This window comes from Nannospalax galili, unplaced genomic scaffold (genome assembly GCF_000622305.1).
Source record: "Nannospalax galili isolate Female #2095 unplaced genomic scaffold, S.galili_v1.0 scaffold586, whole genome shotgun sequence".
Taxonomy (NCBI): Eukaryota; Metazoa; Chordata; class Mammalia; order Rodentia; family Spalacidae; genus Nannospalax; species Nannospalax galili.
This window is the reverse complement of record NW_008355363.1, coordinates 185,335-206,540: the sequence shown is the minus strand read 5'-3', so window position 1 is coordinate 206,540 and position 21,206 is coordinate 185,335.

Sequence of the window (21,206 nt, the reverse complement as noted above, 5' to 3'; positions counted from 1 at the left end):
TATGGAACATTGTCTTCAGGATATGACATGGCTGTTACAATACTGAACACACAGCAGTCATGACTGTGTGCACAAGATGTGCACCAAAAGATATCAAAGTAGAATTAGGACAGATTGTGAAGAAGAAGGGAGTCAGCCGGAGTGAAGGGGCATAAGGTAGGATAATAGAGGCGAATATACTCAAAATGCACTGTATACTTGTAAAAAACTAACAATAATTAAAATATTCTTTAAATTTATTTATTTATTATTTTGATGTGTATGAGTGTATTGCCTACATGTATGTAAGTGCACCCCTGTTGTACAATGTCTATGGAGGTCAGAAGAGGGTATCGGATCCTATGGAACTGGAGTTACAGATGATTGTTAGACATGTGGGTGCTGGGAGCTGAACCTGGGTGTTCTGAAATAGTAGCCAGTGCTATTAATTGCTGAGTCACCTCTCCAGCCCCTAAAATAAATATTTTGTAATGTTAGATATTTTAGCTTTCTCATTTCTGTGGCCAAATGATTGAGACTGCCTTTTATTCTTATCTGTGTATAGTATTTCTGAAGTTATCTGCATAGCTGGCTCGTTGATCATAAGTTGCCTTAATTTATCTCTGTCTTGAAATGTCCTTAATTCTTTGTCAAACGCATTAACCAGCAGCAATTGTCAAGACATCTTATTGCTGGATATAGCAATTTTTCTTGGAAGGTATTCACTTTACAATATATTCTTTTATGTTTTACTTGATGTAAGATTGCTAGTGAGAGCTATTATATACTTTTGTAGGTGATTTGTAGGTGGTCTGCAGGTTTTCACTTACAGTTTTTTTTTTATTTCCCACCAAGTCCTTCCATGCTGCCCCACTCCCTCTCAAATCCTTGTCCTCATCAACTGATTATTATTACATAAACAGATATACTTTTAAAAATACACACACACACACACACACACACAGGCACTGAGCCTATTTGGTGGTGTTCCTGTGTACTCATGTTTACAGCTGCCCAATTGGGATTAGATCATCTCTCAATAAGCTAGGCCTTGGGGAAAACTTATTCTCCCTCCCTTAGTCAACCATTGAATGTCTATAGCTCTTCATCATGAGGTGGGACCCTGTGACATTTCCCCCATGCACCCGACATGTCAACTGGTTTTATCATTATATGCATCTAGGTAAAGTACCATACTGTGGAGATTTCATGGGAGCAGCCTCCCTATCATGTCTAGAATGCATTAACTAGCAGTAATTGTCAAGACATCTTTGTTATGATTATTAAGTATATTAGTTTATCAATGGCATGTATATAAATGCATCTATGTCGTGCAATGCCTGTGGAGGTGAGAAGGAGGCATTGGATTCCCCTGGAACTGATGCTACAGAAGGTTGTTAGCTACTGTGTGGGTGCATGGAATCAAACCAGGGTCCTCTGCAAGAACACCCAGTGGTCTGAATGGCAGAGCCATCTCTCCAGCCCAATACATTTCTTACTGCTTTTGATGTGATTTCCTTGCTTCATATTTTTGACACCTTGACTATGATATGTCATGAAAATTTTTTTCTGATCATGTGTATTTGAGGTTGTATTTCTTGTATTTATATGTCTATCTTTTCCTCAGGATATGAGAAATTTTCTGCTATAATCTCATTGGATAGATTCTGAGTGCTTTTAGTTTTATTTCAGCTAATTGTATCACTGAGGTTCTTAAGTTTGGTTCCTTAATCATATTCCAGAAATCACAGACATTGTTTCATACTAATTCATTTATATTTTTCTCTTCTAATCTTTGAACACATTATTTCATCTACCTTGTCCTCCATTCCTGATATTATTTATTCTGGTTGTTTGAGTCTTATTGATGATACTTTCCACCATGCTTTTTATTTTGATTAAGTTTTTCATTTCCAAGATGACAATGTGTTTATTTCAATATCTCAAATTTATTACTCAATTTCTTTTCCTCATTTATGATTTTTTCCACTGATGCTACTGTTTTTTTCTTTCCAGTGTGCTGACTTCTTCATCGATACTCCTGACTTTCCTCTCCAGGATCAGGACCAGATAATTAGTCTACTTGTTTTTATCCTTAGAAGCCATTTATCATTTTTAACAGTTAACTTTTGAAATTCTCAGTTGGAAATTTACCTATTTTCATACCATTTTGTTCAGTATTTGAGGAGTGAAGACGTGGGGTGGGGAGTAGTCATGTTGTGTTGTTTTTTTCAAGTTTCTTGTGTTTTAGGTCACAGTGCATTCATCTGTTGGCTTAGATATCACTTCTGGAATTATTTTTGGTCTTACTATAGAGCAGCTTAATCTGAAAGTTTCAGTCCCCAGTACCATTCAGAGAGAAGGTAAAATACTAGAACACAAACAAAATGAAACTGTGTAATATATAGAAATACACTTGAAAATTATTAAAGCCCACTATTATTTCAGCAATGACTATAAAACAGAAAATGATAAAACTGTAGTAGAATGTGCTATGAAGGTCAAAATTATTTGGAGCAGGTGCACCATTAATTCATAGTGAACGGTGAAATAAGAGAAAGTAGCAGGGATGAAGGAGAAATAGCTGAAAGGGAAGGTTAAAAGAGCAAGAAGAGAAGTGAGAAGAAAAAGACTTTACAAAAACAAAGGAAGAAAATAAAAAGATTTCACAGTGTTGAAAATTTTCAGTTAAAAAATGAGATGACTGTAAGAAGGTGAATGAAAAATGAAATCATAAGAGTAATAGAAATCAAAACCAGACCACTACTCAAAGTATCGACATGCAGAGAGCAAAATGCAGTAGAAGAAAAATGAAGAGTGAGGAAATAAAAATATACTGCCCAATATTGAAAAGTGTGCAAGCAACATGAGAAGAATGTATGATGGAGAATAAGAAATGAAAACATATTTTTAAATACAGGAAAGCAGAAAGTAAAAATACTGCTAAAAGCCTAATGAAAGATGCAAAAGGGAACAGCAGGGTGTATAAAAGATCATCAGTTAAATGCATAGTGTGTTGGGAGGGTGTCGTCAGTTGAACTTGTAGCCTCTAATGGTATGTACTGTCACTGAATTTGCATTGGGCAAGAGTCCAGTGTCCCTCAGAGTTGTCATCACTTTTTTAAATGTTCTTTCTTTGCACACCAAGGGCCTCTGTTTCTTCCAATTCACTTTGCTGTCTGGGGCCTGGGTAGATTCTCCCACTATCATGAAATTCCTGATGTCATGTCCCTTGGGTAGCTAACATTCTGCAATACTTGTGGGGTGTCTCTCAGCTGCATTGAGAATGTGGGGAGGGACCACAGCACTGAGCGCTGTACAGGCAACAAACCTGCCCTTGTTTATTAAGACCTATTTTTGCCATATTTTGAACTTGATTATATACTTAGCTTTGCAAGTCATATATGTGTTTTTATGTGTCATGTTATTTAACATCTTTTTCATTTCAGTTTAAAGAATTTCTACTCTCTTGGCCGGCCAAAATTTTACTGATAAGTCCCTCCAACACTGATGAGTGGCTGTTCTTTTGTTGCTTTCAGTATTTTCTCCCTGTCTTTAAATTTTGATAATTTAATTACAATATCTTTTTATAAGTCTCTTTTAATAACCTTACTTAGGAAACCTTTGCTAAAATGGAACCACATACTCTTTTCCCTTCCTAAAATTTGAGAAATGTCATATAATTATTTCTCTATTGTTTAATTTATTTTTAAAAATTTTACTTACATACAAGTGTCTGTGTCTATGTGAATGTATACCACTTATGTGCAGGAGATCTAGGAGGCCAGAAGAGTGCACTGAATCCCTTGGAACTAGAGTTACACACAGTTATCAGTAATCTAGTGTGGGTGTTGGAAACTGAACTTCGGTCTTCTGTGAAAGCAGAAAGTACTCTAGTAAGTACTCTTAATGTCTGGGAGATTTCTCCACCCCCCCCCTCTTTTTTTTTTACATTTTTCATTTAGGCTCTGATGTATGCTAGGCTGGTCTAGAACTATGTAGTCCAGTCAGGCCTTTAACTCTCAATCCTTCTGTCTCAGCCTCCTGAGTCTAAGATTAGAAACATGTACTAGCAAACCTAGCTGCAATATATTTTTCTTTAAATATGCTGTTCCCTTTTCTTTTATCTGTTCCTGTGGGTCTTCCATAATATTTAAATTGACTCAGTTCATTATTTTCCAAATTTTAGTTACCATTTTTTTACTTTCATTTTTTTTATTCTTTACAAGACAATGTCAAAGTAACTGCCTTTGATTTTGCAGACTTTTTTTTACTTAGTCGAGTGTATTGTTAAAGTTCTATACTAAATTGTTAAATACAATCATTATTTTTTGTCATTCAAGATCTTCTGTTTTGTGCTTTTTTGATATGTGTTTGTTAAGCTCATATTCCTCTTATACCAACTTTCTGATTCTGTATGAGTATCTGTGTTCACTAAGTTTGGAATCCTTTTTCAGACCATTCATAAATCATCATTTTAGAATATTTTCACTAGTTGTTATTCACCATTTGGAAAGGAGTGAGATGATCTTTTAGACAGCAAGTAGGATCTCCAACAAATTATAGAGTTAAATGATATTACTGTGAACTCCACCTTATTCACGTTCAGAGTCCCTCAGACTAAGCACTAGTGATCTCTTCAGTGAGATAACGCTGCAGTGGATATCTGTGGCAATATCCTACAGATTTGGAGCTTAAAAGAGTTTTCACTGTCCCAATGTGAGAGATCCAGAACTGATGGAATGTCTTTTGGCATTAAGTTCTGTCACTTTGTAGGTGAGGACTGATGTAAATTAAATGAGAATATTCATATCCATGAATTATTTCTAAAAGTCAATATTTTGGTGGAGGTGTAAAGCTGAATTATCCTGTTTTTCCATCTTAGTGAGAAATTCCACTCACATCTTTCTGACTTTTGCAATTTGTAACTGACAACTGCACTACACTGAATTTCCTAGCTCTAATAGATTCTTGGTGAAATTCTAAGGGTTTTTCTACAAATAAGATCACATCCTTTCCAAAGACAAGCGTTTCAGCCCCTTCATTCTAATTTGGATGCCTTGTACTTGTTTATTTTCTTTTCAAAAAGTTTGGATAGTGTTTCTAAGATTACACTGAGTACAATAGAAAAGAGTAGTAATCTTTCCTTGTGTCTTGTTATTGAGAAAAGATATCCAAACTTCGGTAAAGGATATGACATTAAAACACAGGCAACAAAAAGAAAATTAAACAAGGGAGGATATGCCATATTCAAAAGCTTTGCACATGTTCCTCTCCAGTAGGATGAGTCCAATTTCATTTCTCTACAGGTGGAGATCCAGTTTTGCCAGCACCATTAGCTGAAGATGCTGTCTTTCCTCCAATGTATGTTCTTGGCACTTTTGTCAAATTTCAGGTGGGTGAAATTGAATGCACTCATGTTTTGTTCTTCTATTTTGTTTTGTTGATCTACATGTCTGTTTTTGTATCAATAATGTGCTGTTTTATGAATATATCTCTGTAAGATCCTTGCACGACCATGTTTGTTGCTGCTCTTTTCACAATAGCTAAAAAATGGAAATAATCTAAAAGTTCCACACTTGATGAATGGATGATGAAACTGGGCTACATTTACAGGATGGAATTCTATAGAATGTTAAAGAAAGATGAAATCTTTAAATTTGCAGCTAAATGGATGGAACTAGATGCCGTTTTACTATGTGAAGTAACACAAATTCAGAAAACAAGTGATGCGTGTTCTCCCTCATTTGTGGATCTTACCTACAAATCCTTATATGTGGGTATATATCCTGATGTAATCACAGGAGCCGGGAAAATGGAAAGGAACCATGACTGTAAAAGGAAGAAGAAATTCAAGAGAGCAGAATAGTAGGAAACAGGTGTTACCAAGGGGGAAATGAAAGAAATGTGGGTATTTAACAGGGAATGGAAAAGGGAGGGCTGTGCAAGGAACCATGGGAATAAAGAGGAAGAGTGAGTTGGAGAGAATAGTAGGAGACAGGTCTTATCAAGGGGATATGTGGGAAATAGAGGTACTTTAACTGGGTAAGGAGGAAGGAGGTTGAGAGAGAGGAAGAAAGATGAGATAAATAATGCTTAGGTGGTGTGAAGAACCAGAAGGAAATGTATTAGTTTAAAAGTCTATTGTAAAATACACATACAATACATTCGGGGACACAAACTTGATCTCATAGTGCTAACATATATGAGAGAATTCATGAAATCCAGTGACAGGCAGAGGGGAGGGAGGAGCTGCTGGGCAGTGCAGATAGCAGAGGGGGTATAAACAAGATCAAGATGTATTATATGAAATGCACAAAAACTGAGTAAAAAATTTTTAAAACTTATCTGTAGCATATACATTTTGGTGGACAACTGTGCTGTAGAAACCCTAAATTCTTTGTTTTAATTCTATTTATTAACTCCTTATTTTGGATGAAAAAAGGTGTGTGCAGCAAAGGACACAATCAAGACATGAAAACTCAGTCTATAAAATGGGATATAATATTTCAAAACATACATCAAAAAATGATGAACATCAAATGGAATATGAATATGAAATATATATATGGTCATCAAGTATATGTAGTAGTACTTAGCATGATTAATTATGGAAAATGTAAGTTACAACAGAAATGAATAAATAACTTATTTCCACTATCAAAATATCAAATGCAACAAGTGCTGTGATAATGTTCCAGGAAGGAACCTTTATCCTCTTTGACAGACTCGTGAACTGGTACATTTACTATTGAAAATACTATGGGAGTTCCTGAAAAGCTAAAATTGAACTACAGTGTGGACCTGAACCTTAAAATCTGAATGTATATCTGAAAAATATTAAATTGGTGTGCACAAGAGTCACTTCCACTTCCACATTGTTTATAGAACTGCTCATAATGGTCAAGAAATTAAGGCAAACTGAATGTTGAGAAAGGATTTAGTGGACAAAAATCTGAACTGTGCATCTAGAACAGAATACTTCACAGTCTTATACAATAAAAATATTCTGATGTGGATTGGAGAGATGGTTCAGTGGTTAAGAGCACTGGGTGCTGTTGCAGAGCATCTGGATTCAATTCCTAGCACCCACATTGTGGCTAAGAACCATCTGTTTTTCCAGTTTCAGGGGAATTTAACACCTTCTTTTGACTTCCACAGACATTGCATGACATGGGTGCACTTACGTACATGCAGATAATGCACTCATACACATAAAATAAATAATAATAAAATATTTTTTGAAAAATATTCTGATGTGGGGGACAATCTAGATGAATCTGTAGGGCGGTATATTGAATGTAATAATCCAGACATACAAAAATATTGCATGATGATATACACATGTGGAAACTGAAGAAACTGATTTCATATATGGAAATTATAGAGGTGGTTGCTAGTTATATCCCAGTCAAGTTCACATTTTTTAAAACTTTGTGGAGAACATGAAGAAGATAGAATTCTTTCACAATTTTGTTTGGAATATATGTTGACAGACTATTAATAGAAAATTTATAGAGGTTGTTCAAAAATACTGAAACTGAAATTCTTCTGACCAGTCATCTTAATCCTGTGTGTTTATTTATGTCTATGTGTTCAAAGGAATTGCAGTCTGTGTTTAAAAGTGATTTCTAACCTCACATGCATATTGTAACTTTATTCAAATGACAAGGAATATGGAAATATTACAAAAGCATAATTGAGAAACATGAAAATATGCTATATATACAAAATGGAGTATTATTAGGCCCCAAGGTGAAGGATATTGCCATTGCTCTCAACTTGAAGGGCCCCCAAGTAGATCATACTGGGCGAAAAACATTAAAAAAGGCACTGAATGATCTTACCTATATGTAGAACATAGCATAGTCCACATGATAGAAGTACAAAATAAACTAGTGGTTACTGGGTGAAGGATCACAACAAGATGGGTTAAGGGCGGAAACTGCAGTAAGGTCTCAAGCTAGCAATACTATGTAATATTCTTAAATGTGCTGAATTTAGATTTTATGTTTAGCATTATTACTATAAAATAAATTATAAAGGGGTAGAAAGGAAACTCTGGAGGTAACTGGCCTGTTCATGGTTTTGGTGGCAGTGACAATTTCACAGAATTACACATCTTGAACTTATTGAACTGTGCATGTTGAGAATGCACAGCTTTTTACTTCCTAATCATACCTCCATAAAGGCGTCTTTAAAATTGTCTGTACATACTGCTTCTAAGACTATAATCCCAACATCTTGGAAGCAGAGGTAGAAATTTCAGAGTTAAAGCAAACCTGAGCAATGCAGTAATTTTTATGTTAATTAATTAATTAATTAATTCATTCATTCATTCATTTGAGAAGGGGTCTCCCTGTAGCCCCAGCTGTCCTGGAACTCTCTGTGTACACTAGACTGGCCCTGAACTCACAGAGATGCGCCTGCCTTTGCCTCCTGAGTGCTGAGATTGAAAGCGGGCATGCTCCACCACACTGGCTGCAATATAATATTTTTGAAGACAATCTGATCTCCCTAAAACCCTATCTCAAAACAACAAAAACACTAAAATAATGGAGAGATTTGGATTTCAAAATGATTAAGAAAAAAGAAAAAATGTGGCATATTTTGTGTCTCTTCTCAAAAAATCAGTTTTTCTACACATTAAAAGTATACACATGAAGCATTTCAGATATTGCCTAAGATATAGCAACTTTGGTTTAAAAAGTAGTAGTTGCTGTACACTTTGAGTTGACAAATCATTTTGTTTTCTAATAGGACAAATCTCAGTCTAAAGTTCTCCTGTAATTCAAAGGCCTTTGAGTAATTTGTAATTTTTTGTTTGTCTGTAAATCTTTGAGAGACCAGTGTGAATGTGTTGAGAAAGCTTAAATTATTTCCAGTTTGCACATGTACCTACTTTGGGCATAAATCTTGCAATTATTTATTTTTTAATTCCTGGTAGCTATAGTAATTTGGATATTACTAGATCATTGGGTGAAATTTTATAAACAAAAGGAGACTGCTTTGAGCTATGGTAACTGAAATTCTAAACAATATTCTAAAGATTTAAAACTAAAACATGGATCTTTTTATGTAATGTAAATAAAAATGAAATATCTATTTGCTCTTTCGAATTTCACAGTATTTTCAAGGTATTTTGATTTATAAGCACTTTAATGTCCTCTACTTAATGAACTCTTCAATATGAAATTGAGTATGACATGGTCTTTTATTTATTCTTTTTTAAATTTTTTTCCTTTTTCATTCTTTTTATTGTGCACAAAGTTATTGGTTTTATTTTTGGCATGCCCAATTAAAATACAGAGGTACAAATTTACATTTGAAGCCTTTTAAACTTGGGTACTCTAATCAATTTTTTTTTTAGATTTAATAAATGTTTATAGCATATTTCATCCAACAGCTGTGGAATATACATTCTTTTCAGCAGTCCAGGTAACTTTTTCTAAAATAAATCATATTTTTTTATTCTTATTCTTTTATGAAGTTAGTTAAAAATTAATGAACAAGAAATTAAAGAGACTGCGCTGCAATTAAGTTAGAATATTCTAACTGGAAAACAATTACTGTGAAACTATTTACATTCTAATAGAATTATAAACATTTCCCAAGGAATACTTTACAGCACAACTTTTTTTTTTTTCATACAGAAGAATTCATTCCAAAGCAGTTGACATTGAGACGTTTTCACATGCATTTCTAATCTCTATATGCATGACTATCACTGGTCACAGTCGCCCACCTTCTGAGCTCCTCGGCATCTGAGCATGAATACAAACTCGTCAGATAGACAGACTTCCTCTCCCACTAGAGGCTCCATACTCTGCCATCCCTGTCACTGTCCACTGTGTTGTCAGCACCCTCATCCATTCCCCCCTGTCTGCCCTTCTGGTAAATCTAGTCAGCCAGAGGTCCCTGTTCCAGGAGGGTCAGCTGTTCCTCATCTACGGCAATCCATTGTCAGTATTCCTTTGGATAGAATTGGGGTCTGCTGTTCATTTTTCCTGTAGTATGTTGGGTTACTGTCTGGAAGAGCCTTTATCTATCCTAGCCAACAACTCGACTGAAGGTATCGCCTGTCTGGCTTTGCTGTTTGTCGAGTAACTTTTAGTTATGTATATGTATGCTCTTATGATATTATGTTGGCCCCTTTAATCTTTGGTTATACTTCCCTTTTGGGTGTTTAAGGACATACAATTGGACCAGATAAACTGACTTGTTTTTACTCTTGAGGTCGTTAGAGGATTTGTTCCTCAGGGGTCCCATGGGGTTGGGAGGAGCCCCTGGCTCCTTTCTTTTACCAGCTCCATCCATGTGAGGATAAGTCAAAGGTCCTGCTCGACCATTGTTGGCTCCTCTTGGAAGCATGGAGGAAATGATTCCTCCGTGTTGACCCTCCTCTTTATAGACTGGACACTGGCTCAAGTCCATCTGGTGGGGTCTCCTCGGCTTCCTTGAGCAAGAGGCCAGATGACCCACCACCATTACAGGACATTTTGCGCGATGCTCATAGTCCCTGAGAACTAATCGACCCAGGAGGGCAAGGCATAAAACGTGTCCTTTGAATCCCTCTGACCCAATTAGTATAGATCTCAAGGTATGTCTATTAAACATCCAAGAAGGTTAGTTCCACCATTCTGGCATTTTTAATTACTGTGTGTCTTGCAGATGTATTTATGAGTATTTTTTACTCTAAGCTTGAACTGATATATATTGTGCTTGATCAGGATATTATACTCGAGCCATATAAAAGTACAGAAGAACGGTTAGAGTGTATGCTAGCTGAACAATGCATTACAGATGCTATCATGGAAAAAAATACTCCTGGTAGTCTCAAGGGAAATTTTACAACTATCTTGTTAACATCTATCACAATCACAGCAGTTTGGTACATAATGCCATATATCTGTGTGCTTACTGTACTAATGAAATTATTGTGAATGCAGGAAGTGTGCTTTAAAAGAATGCATGAAAGGAATTTCAAAGTTGGGTTATATCTGTAGAAAAGAATGGCTTTATTTGCATTTGAAAAATAAAAAAGAGATGGCAATATGTAAAAGTAACCCTTAAAATAAACACAGGTACAGATTTATAAGAGGTTACTGACTAGAGAAAGAAATAGTTATGTTTTCTGGAATGCCTTCTGTGACATTGTAACTGCCTTCTTTCATTAAAATACTTTTGGTGTCCACGATAAATCTATGGAATTCTGGCATGCATTAGTTATCACCTTGCAAAGGTCACATTCTCTTCCATTCACTACCATCTACTTTTGCATTGAGAAAATTCCATGTACAAATATGCAAATTTACAAATCTTTTTAAGTAAGTCAATTTTTGTAGAACCTTTCTTTCAAAACACATCATTGACATTCAGTTAAAATCACCTCTTGCTGTATGTAGTGCCCTCTCTACTGAATATGAGTCTATCTTAAAATTTTTGTTCTTAAATATTTCTGAACTATTCCTGTAGCACAATATGAGTTCTATCTCTAAACCAGAAAATGACTTGACTACTTATTATAATCTGGAGATATTAATGGAATTCAAAAAATTTTCTAAGCTAAGAATTACTTTGGAGACAAGTACATTTAATGTAAGTAGATAATTGATACTAAATGTACATGTGATGGTATAACACTGAACATTAACTGGAAAAGGCATTTGATTTTTGATAAAGAAAACATGAATTTGATACTTTAGATACACATTTATGAACAGGAAGAATGGCATAAGTAATATACCTTTCTCTCAGGTTCATTTTAAACATGTGTGTATAACATTCTGTCTAATACAGTAGTTGTATATGTGAAACTGCATACCATAGAAGTGGCACATTTTAAGAACTTAACCATTTTAATAATATGAATGCAAATAACATTCATAAATAATATACTGTTTGATATGAAATAGATTGAATTTGTTCACATTGAAGGTCAATTTAAAAATACGTATATTAAAATTATTTCTCATCAAATACTGGAAAATGATGTATCATAGCTAAACACTACAACATATGGTTGTGCTTATGTGTCACATTTCATGACATGAAAAATCAACTAATATCTACTTTCATAACCATCAATTCTGTTTTCACTACTATCAGTATTTAAAGCTATAATTTCAAAAGATATTTCAAAATGCTTAATCAAGTACAAAGTACACCAATTCTCTTTGAAAAAGGTAAATAGTAGATATGTAGCTCAGAACACAATTTCAGAGTTTAATGCTATTCAAGAACATCGGGTACAGTCGTACAAATGCAAGTGGGATGCTTATGAGCACTTTTGGTGTGTGCGTGGTGTACGGTGTGTGTGTACAGTGTATGTGTGTGCTGCATGAATATGACTGTGCAGGTTTTCATGCCCATGCACCTGTATATGATGGTCAGAGAAGGATATTACTGGTCTTAATATAGGCTTTACTATCTTGCCTTGAGGCAAAGTTTCTCACTGAACCAGAAGCTGTTTTGGCTAGGCTGGCTTTCTAGCAAGCTTTCAGGATCCACTTGTATCTGCCCCAAGCAGTGCAGGTGTTACAGGCACAGGCAGTTGTGTCAGGGTTTTTACATGGAAATTGTGGACTGAAACTAAGGTCTACATGGAAATTGTGGACTGAAACTCAGGTTCTCATACTATATGATGAGGCCCAGATGCTTAAAAAGATCTAATGTACACCTTATCTAATAAAATGTGTTTAGAATGATATGTTTTTGAGAAAACTATTATAAGTTCTATGAAGGTGGTAAACATAGTTTATACATGTTATTCTCAGCAGAGAATACAGCTTTTTAAAAACTCTTTTGATTTATTTTATTTTTATTTTATGTGTATGAGTGTTAGGCCTCATGTATGTATATGCACCTGTGTTGGGTAGTGCCCAGGAACTTCAGAAGGGGGTGCTGGATTCCCTCAACTGGAGTTATGAATGGTGATTAGCTGGGATTAAAACCCATGTCTTCTGGAAGAACACTCAGTGCTTTTAACTGCTGAGCCATCTCTTGAGTCCCCAGAATACATATTTTGAAAAAGTAGGATTCAACAAATCCCTACTGATTGAAAAACTATAACATCTCTCCATTAATTTCTGAAGAATACATGGTGTAACATATACCCTAATTGCTCTAATCAGAAATAAAATTGTAATGGTCCTCAATAACTGTCCAAAAGACAGACTGGAAAGCTTGGGAGGATTTGTGGAGCTGTTGAGTTGGTGCATATACATATTCATAGTTGTGATTTTTTATGGTTATAATAAAAAGAATACTGGAAAATTAAAAGAAGGAGGCATACACACAATTATATATTGGGAAATAATGCAGAAGGCATGATCAGAACAAAAATTTTCACTTTTTTTAGCTAGTTCCCAAAAGATATGGTTTAAATAAGCATCTACTTTTATTTTATTGATGGACTCATTGATTGATTGATTGATTGATTGATTGATTGATCTTTTTGGGACAGGATCTCCCTTCAGCCCCCTACTGGCATGGAACTTGCTATGTAGACTGGGCTGGCCTATGGGATATTCATTTGTACTCTCTAAATTTAGTATCCCTAACATCTCAGTTAGGAGGAAAATAATTGGGCTTCCCTTAAATAAACAATATTTTCTGGTGTGAAAATATTAAAATAATCAGCTCTTCAACTAAGGAGGGTACAAATTTCAATATATTAAAGATCCATAAAGTCTTCTTCAGATGAGTTGCTGAATTGAATATTTTTATTTGAAATTTCAAAAGAAAATATTTTAATAAATTTCATAGCTTCTTTTTTAAATAAACCATTGAAATTAAATGATCCAAGATGAAAGTTGATCAATCATACATTAACATTCTATGTATGGCTGAAGTATTTCCCCATTCTCTTCACCACTGTCAAAATATTTGAAATAAAATAATTATTTTCAAAATTTCAATTATTTCATTAAAGAAGAAGTTACACAATTTCAATAATTCTTGAATATATTTTTTCAATTTACTAATTTTTTGTGGTAAAAACATTTAATGTAAAATCTATCATCTTATCTTAATTTTTGAAGTTCACAGTAGATTTGGGGGAACTCTACCTAGGATTTTTCTGTAACTTATTTCACTTTAGCTTTATCTCCTCAAAATTCATTCATGTTGTCATCCATTGAACTATTTCATTTTCAAGAGTGAATAATAATAATCTATTGTGAATATACACCACATTTTTATTTTTTCTTATGTTCTCGTTTCCCTTTTAAAAAATTTTTAATTTAATTTGGTTTTGCACAATGTAATATATGTATATAGTACATTCTGAGTACTATCACCTTCCAACCACTCTGAATCCCCCCAACCCTTTTACTGTCCCCTTATAAGTCTCTTTATCACATTCATGACTTTTTGTATAGTTTTGTGTCTTTATGAGATGAACCAGAGCTGTCTGTGTGACCATGGGTTTGGAACCATCCAATGGAACCTGGTGGGCTCATCAATGGGTACTTAACTGAAGAAAATGTCTGCCTCTTCCCTGGCATCCATCAGTACCCATAGTTCAACAAAGAGGTGCGGAGCCTTGTGAGCCTCTCCTTGATCCATGATTTGCTGTTGACATGCTCAATCTTATCCGAAAAACATGTCAGGCAGTTACAGCTACTGTGTGGTCATGATTGAGTTAGATGTGTCATTCCCAGAAGATAGCAATTCAAAGCCCTTCCCCCTATCATCTGACTCTTACATTTTTTTCTGCCTGTTCCTTGAATTTTAGATAGGTGATATAAAAGTCCTTTTCACAGCTGGATAAGATCTCAGTTTTCACTTATTATCAGCAGCTTGTACAGCTGTGTATCTATATATTTACCACTGTTCATTGCAAAGAGAAGCTTCTCTGAAGAAGGCTGAGAGCAGCAACTGATTAAGGGTAGAAACAGATATTTAGAAAGCAGCTTGATGAAAGGACAATTTAACTGAACAACAATAGTAAGGTCCTCCCACCTAGAACCCATGACCTCCTCAACCATGGGCTCTCCCCTCCTATATTTACATTAACAGGCATGAATTTCCTCCTGTGGAGCAAACCTCATATTTAATCAGACAGTGATTATTTAGTCCCCCCTAAAAACATGCCTCTATTGCACAAGTGTGTACATCGTGCCTGCCATGATTGTATTATATTTTTTTAAGGTACACAGGTGGCTATGATAATGCTTTTATTTTCCCTTAGACTGTGGCAAAGCACCTTTTAGTATGATGAAAGCTAGCCATCAGAGAAGACAAGTCTAGTTCCAAACTGATTTCTTTTTATGAGACAAGGTTTTACTGTTTAACCCTGGCTAGCCTATACATACTATATAGCCCATGCCCATTTTTAATTCAGGACAGTCTTCCTGTCTCAGCCTCCCAAATTTTTCCATTCATTTATTGTGATATCCCTTGTGATTGAAAACCTGTGTTGGTGGTTATACTATCAGTTCATACAGGAATGCTCAATAGGATGCCCACAATTTGCTCCTCAAAAATGTACCCATCTCTCTTCAATATGACACTTCAATCAAACAATAAAAAAATGTATTGGCTAAAAATATTATGCCAACAACAGTCTTAGAAAAATCAGACTAAATTACATCTTTTTTTTTAGAAATGGTGAAAATAAGTACTTGAATACTTAATTCAAAAAATGTTAATCAGGTTAAAATGCTATGTTGTACATTTAAACAATGGAGTTTTACTTAGTGGTAAAGAAAAATTTGCAGGTGAAATGGACAGACTTAGAAACTGTTATACTGATTGAGGTAACCCAGAGGAAGAAACACTAACTATGAAACTTCTCTCTCATTTGTGGATTCTAGTCACATATCTTCAAATGTCAGTATATATTCCAATATAATCACAGGAGCCAGGAAAATGGAAATTAACTACAGGGGGAAATGGGAAGGAGTTTGAAAGAGAGTAGTAGGATACAGGAGTTATCAAATGGACATGGGGAAAAATGGGCAGGGACAGAAAAGAGAGATAAATAAATGGTATAAAAAAAGGGAAATGTATTTAATAATCATACTGAAAATGCACATTTATATAATATAAATGTGAATGCATATATATAGTTGATGACAAGGAACTGACCTGGAAAACTCCTTCCTCAAAAATAGCTCTCATAGTATCAGAAGATACTATGCAAGCTGCCAAGGGAGAAAATCAAATAGTGATCCTACCCTCCTGTAAAGTCATTGTACCAAAATGTTGACCAGCCCAGGAAACTATATTGATGTAGTAGTGGAACTTTTCTCTTGAGGGTGATTAACAGCTGTCTAACTGGACCTAAGGCCTGCTCAATGGAAAGGAAATCATGTGTGGTAAACAGAGCTAAGCACACGTGGCTAGAGAGGTCATAGATCCTAGAGAAAAATCCCAAGACAAACATAATCTTACTGTATTCTAAATACATTTGCTTATATTTACAAAGAAGTGTGCCTCTTTCCACACATCAGAAAAGCTTTTTATCAACAGATGGAAACTATTGCAAAGTTCCACAACTGGTCAAATGCAAAGAACAAGAGCCTATGAGATGACCAGCCCTACGTGAAACATCTACAATGCAACCTTTACACCCAAGGCTCAGAGAACATGGCTGAAGATGTGGGAAAAAGACTATAAAAGCAAGAGGGAAATGATTCCTGCTGCTAGTTAATGTAGTCTAGACATGATAGGGAGGCCACACCCATGGAGTCTATACAATATGGTAGTCTAACAGGATGGACATTGACAAAATAAGTTTACAAGCCAAAATGGATAGGATGGTGGAGGGAATGTCATGGGTTGTCCTCTCAAGATTAAGAGCTACAGACAATCAGTGGGTGCTGAACTGAGGGAGGGAGAACCAGTTTTCTCTAAGGGCCAGGTCTCTCATGGATTATCTAATTCCCAGTAAATGGCCTTAAACACAGATATACTGGGACACAAATGAACTCAGTGCATCCTATCTAACTTTTTCGCTATATGTCTGTCTGTATGTCTATCTGCTTATAACTGAACTCAGTGCTATATAGATAGATAGATAGATGATTGATAGATAGATAGATATAGATAGATAAATAGATAGATAGATAGATAGATGTATATGTAACAATAATAATCAAAGAAGAAGACAAGAAATTGAGAGGTAGTGGGGGACATGGGAGGAAATGGTAGGTGATTGGGAAGGACAAGGAAAATACAAAGACAATGCTCATGTATGAAATTATCAAAAAAAATGCGATGTTGCATTTGGATGTGCTGTTGAGGTTTACAGAAATGTATATAGGTCATAAACTTAAATGGTTTAAAGTACAGTAATGTGGATATGAAAAATATACAGGGACTATAATGTATTCCCTTTCTTTAATGCTATAAGGAAGATAAGAATTATTTAAAGAAAAAGAATGAGGTAACTTCAACTAAATCATTAGTTTTTTAAGCACTTTAAATGGGTATTTGATGCTAATATTTCAATTCATACTTAATAAGACAACTTATGAGTTTTTCTATTTCTTCCTTTAATTATATCTGTATAATAGAAAATCAACTAAAATTAGAGCAAAGTAAAATAAAAGATAATGTAAAGCACATAATGTACATATGATATATTAAAGCCTTTAATGTAACCAAGTCATTTTGGCCTATAAATAATGTCTGAAATGATCGTAATGAATATTGACTTACTAATACATTTCTGAGTTCCTTTACGAACTGCTATAATATTATCATGTAAAAAGATTCAGTTGACCTCAACCACTTCAAAGGGTTCCTGACTCAAATTTCATTTAATGAAAGTTGCTTCTCTGGTCTGTACATTCTCAAAATCAACTTGGTGGTCGCTAATGCTGTTGTGGTCTACCAAGTTCAGAGAGCACTACTTAAAGCCTATTGGTGCCTCCTCCCAGTTGCTTTTAGAATATGGCTCCATAATTATACAACACATAGGGACAGATTAAAGGGAAATTCTGGCATGGTCTGGGTTAATGAAATGTTTCATCAAGAGGAATGTGGAAGGTCAGGAGTAGTGATGAAGTAACATAGCTTAGAGCCATATTGTTGTACTTAGCTTCATAAATTCAGATTTATGACAAATTGGGATGGCAGTTGTAACTGACTACTGAAGACAATGCAATTACTGGTAGTCAATGGAAGGGGAACGGATAGGGATTGGTTTGCTACTGATAGCAAAGTGATAGGTAACTGGAACCAATCCGCTTATTTGGCTCTTATGTAACTCAAATTAATAATGGGGAATAACAAGGTAATCCCTCTTATCCCAGAAAAGGATAACTAGTTTGATTAGGTTTTGACTAGTATGACTAGTTTTGACTGTCCTGTGGAATAGAAAAGAATATTCCATACCATCAGCGTATTATCATCAGTGTACTTCCAGTGTCACCAATGAGTTTGATAACTTTCTAAAAGTAAAAATAGAAAAGTGTATTTATAGGTAGTGAATTACTAGAGTAACTGAACTACCTGATTGTTAGTCTCCATGTTTGCTAAAATTACAAAGATTTACTGGTTTTGAATATATATGATAAACACAATCCCAAATACTATGTATATCACTACTGCAAAATTCTGCAATTAGCTATCCATCCTTCTTCAAAAGATTTTGAAAATACTGTAGGTTGCTTTGTTAGTGAATTTCTCTGTTCCGTTCTGAGTAATATCATTCAGTAATAATCTTGTTTCTCCTATATTCTCCTATATTACCACCATATTTCACATTAGTGCACATAGTTACATGTTCAGCATTGGACCTAATACAAAAATTGAATCAATTTTAATTTTTATGTATGAAGTAATACATTTTATCAATTACTTTTGTGACTTAGCAGTGCTGTGTAACACTATCCCCTGGATTGCTAAGACTCGGGAACTTCCAAATTGAAACATTCTATCCTAAAAACAGGCTCTGGGACTCAGGAAGTAAACAGTTCACAAGTTTCAAGAAGTCCCTGAAACTGACTAGATGCATAAGGCTCCACTTTCCCCAAGGACATATAAGCAATAGCAATTCCTGGGGAGGAGGAGATGCTCCTACATGCTGAGCTGCCTGAAACTCATACAACAAGCTCCAGAGGTTTCATGAGTTGTTAACGATCTTAGGTTGAGCTACCAGGAATGCATCTGCCTTTGAATTGTCCCTTCCCTTGAAAGTTAATTCCTCACTTATACTCCTGTAAATAACCTAAATAAACTCATTGGTTCAACAACTTGGACTTCGGTGCTATTGTTACTTTGGTCTCTCTTCAGTTCCTTAACTATATGGATGAGTAGACATTTGTTCACATCTATCTAGGAGATGTCATGCAATGTACATGTGTTTATTTAAATAATTCTAGAAATACGTACACTTCTAAGTTCACATCTTAACCCTTTTTCTGTGCATAATTGTTGTTTTAATGTAACAAAGTCTAATCTTGTGTATGCTTCATTGGGGAAGTATTTTATTTGCTTGTTCTGTGGTTTGATTTTGCTGTATTTTTCTAGTTTAGGGAAAAAATAGCTTTGTCACATTTCACCCAAAGCATGGTACATACTAGAAATTATGTAGATACTTAGAATGTGATAGTAAATGTATTCATCCTGAATAAAGCCAATATAGCACATTTGAGAAGTGGTCTTCTAGCATACTAATTGTTGGAGATGTTCACAAACAGAAAGGATTATCCGAAATCATTGTCTCCATATACTGCAATCAATGACAACATTGCACTATTTTGGGTAGTGCTATGAATATCTTTATTGTCAATTTGATTGTACTTGAAATCACCTAAAAGACATATTTGTGGGTGTGTCTTGGAGGAGGTTTCCAGAGAGGTTTAATTGAAGAGGGAGCACCTACACTGTATGTGAGCCCTCATCTCATGGACTAGGGTCTCAAACTGAAGGTTTTCATGTGGGCACAAAATGAAAAAGCCACATTAATGCTTTTCTTTCTCCTTCCTGGACTGCTTAGGTGTGAAGAAGCCCAACTGCAAGCTTCTGTTTCCACTAACGCCACCATGCCTCCCACCTGCATGGATGTTATTTATCTTTACTGTGGGCAAAAATAAACCATTCCTTGCTCAAGTTGTTTTTGACAGCTATTTGGTCATAGTGACAAGAAAAGTAATACATAACATGAGGAATGTTAGATATAGATTTTTTGGGTGAACAAAAATAGATGTCACATGGAAGTATAGCATAACAAATGTGGCTATTGTCCCCTCAGCATGGAATTAAAGTCATTCATAAGAATTTCACCATAAAAATGTGAGACACTCTTTACTTTTTCATGAAGCAAGACATACAATATGGAAGTATCATAAACATAGGTACAATACTCTAGCCAAGATTGCTAAGCTTATATTCAGTAGCTAACTCTGGATACCATGTACCTGCTGCCATTTTATGGGTGTTAGAATCTTGTCTGGGAAATCTGAGCATTTCCTTCAAACAAATATTTCAAATGATTACAGTAGGAGCATTAAAATTAAAATTTACTTTGCCCAAGATTTATCTACATGACACACAGTATTTAAAAATACCAGACTGGTGTAACTAACCTTCTTGGGTGTTTAACAGGCATACACTGAAGCTTATAATAATTTGGTCAGAGGGACATAAAGGACACTTTTGCTCCTAGCCCTCCTAGGTCAACTAGTTCCCCGGGACTATGAACATCTCTCAAAATGTCCTATAATGGTGGTGGGCCACCTGTCCTCTTTATCAAGGAGGCCGAGGAGACCCCACCAGATGGACTTGAAATAGTATCCAGTCTATAAAGAGGAGGGTTAACACAGAGGAATCATTTCCTCCATGCTTCCAAGCGAAGCCAAACATGGCTGCATGGTCAAACTGGACCTTTGTGTTATTTTCATGTAGGTGGAACTGGTAAAAGAAGGGAGCCAAGCTTCCTCCCAAGCCCATGTGACCCCTGAAGAACAGATCCTCAAATGACCTTAAGAGTAAAAATAAGCGGGTTTATTTGGGCCTAAAACACCCAAAAGGATAGTATAACCAAAGATTAAAGGGGCCAATATATTTTCATAAGAGTCCATATGTATATCTAAAGGCTACATAACAAGCAGCAATGCGAGATAGGCAATAACATCTTTTGAGTTGTTGGCCAGGGTGGCCAAAGGGACTCCCAGATAGTAACCCAGCATAAACTGGGAAAATAAAGAGCAGACCCCAATCTTATCCAAAGGAATATAGACAACTGATTACTGCTAGATGAGGAACAGCTGACC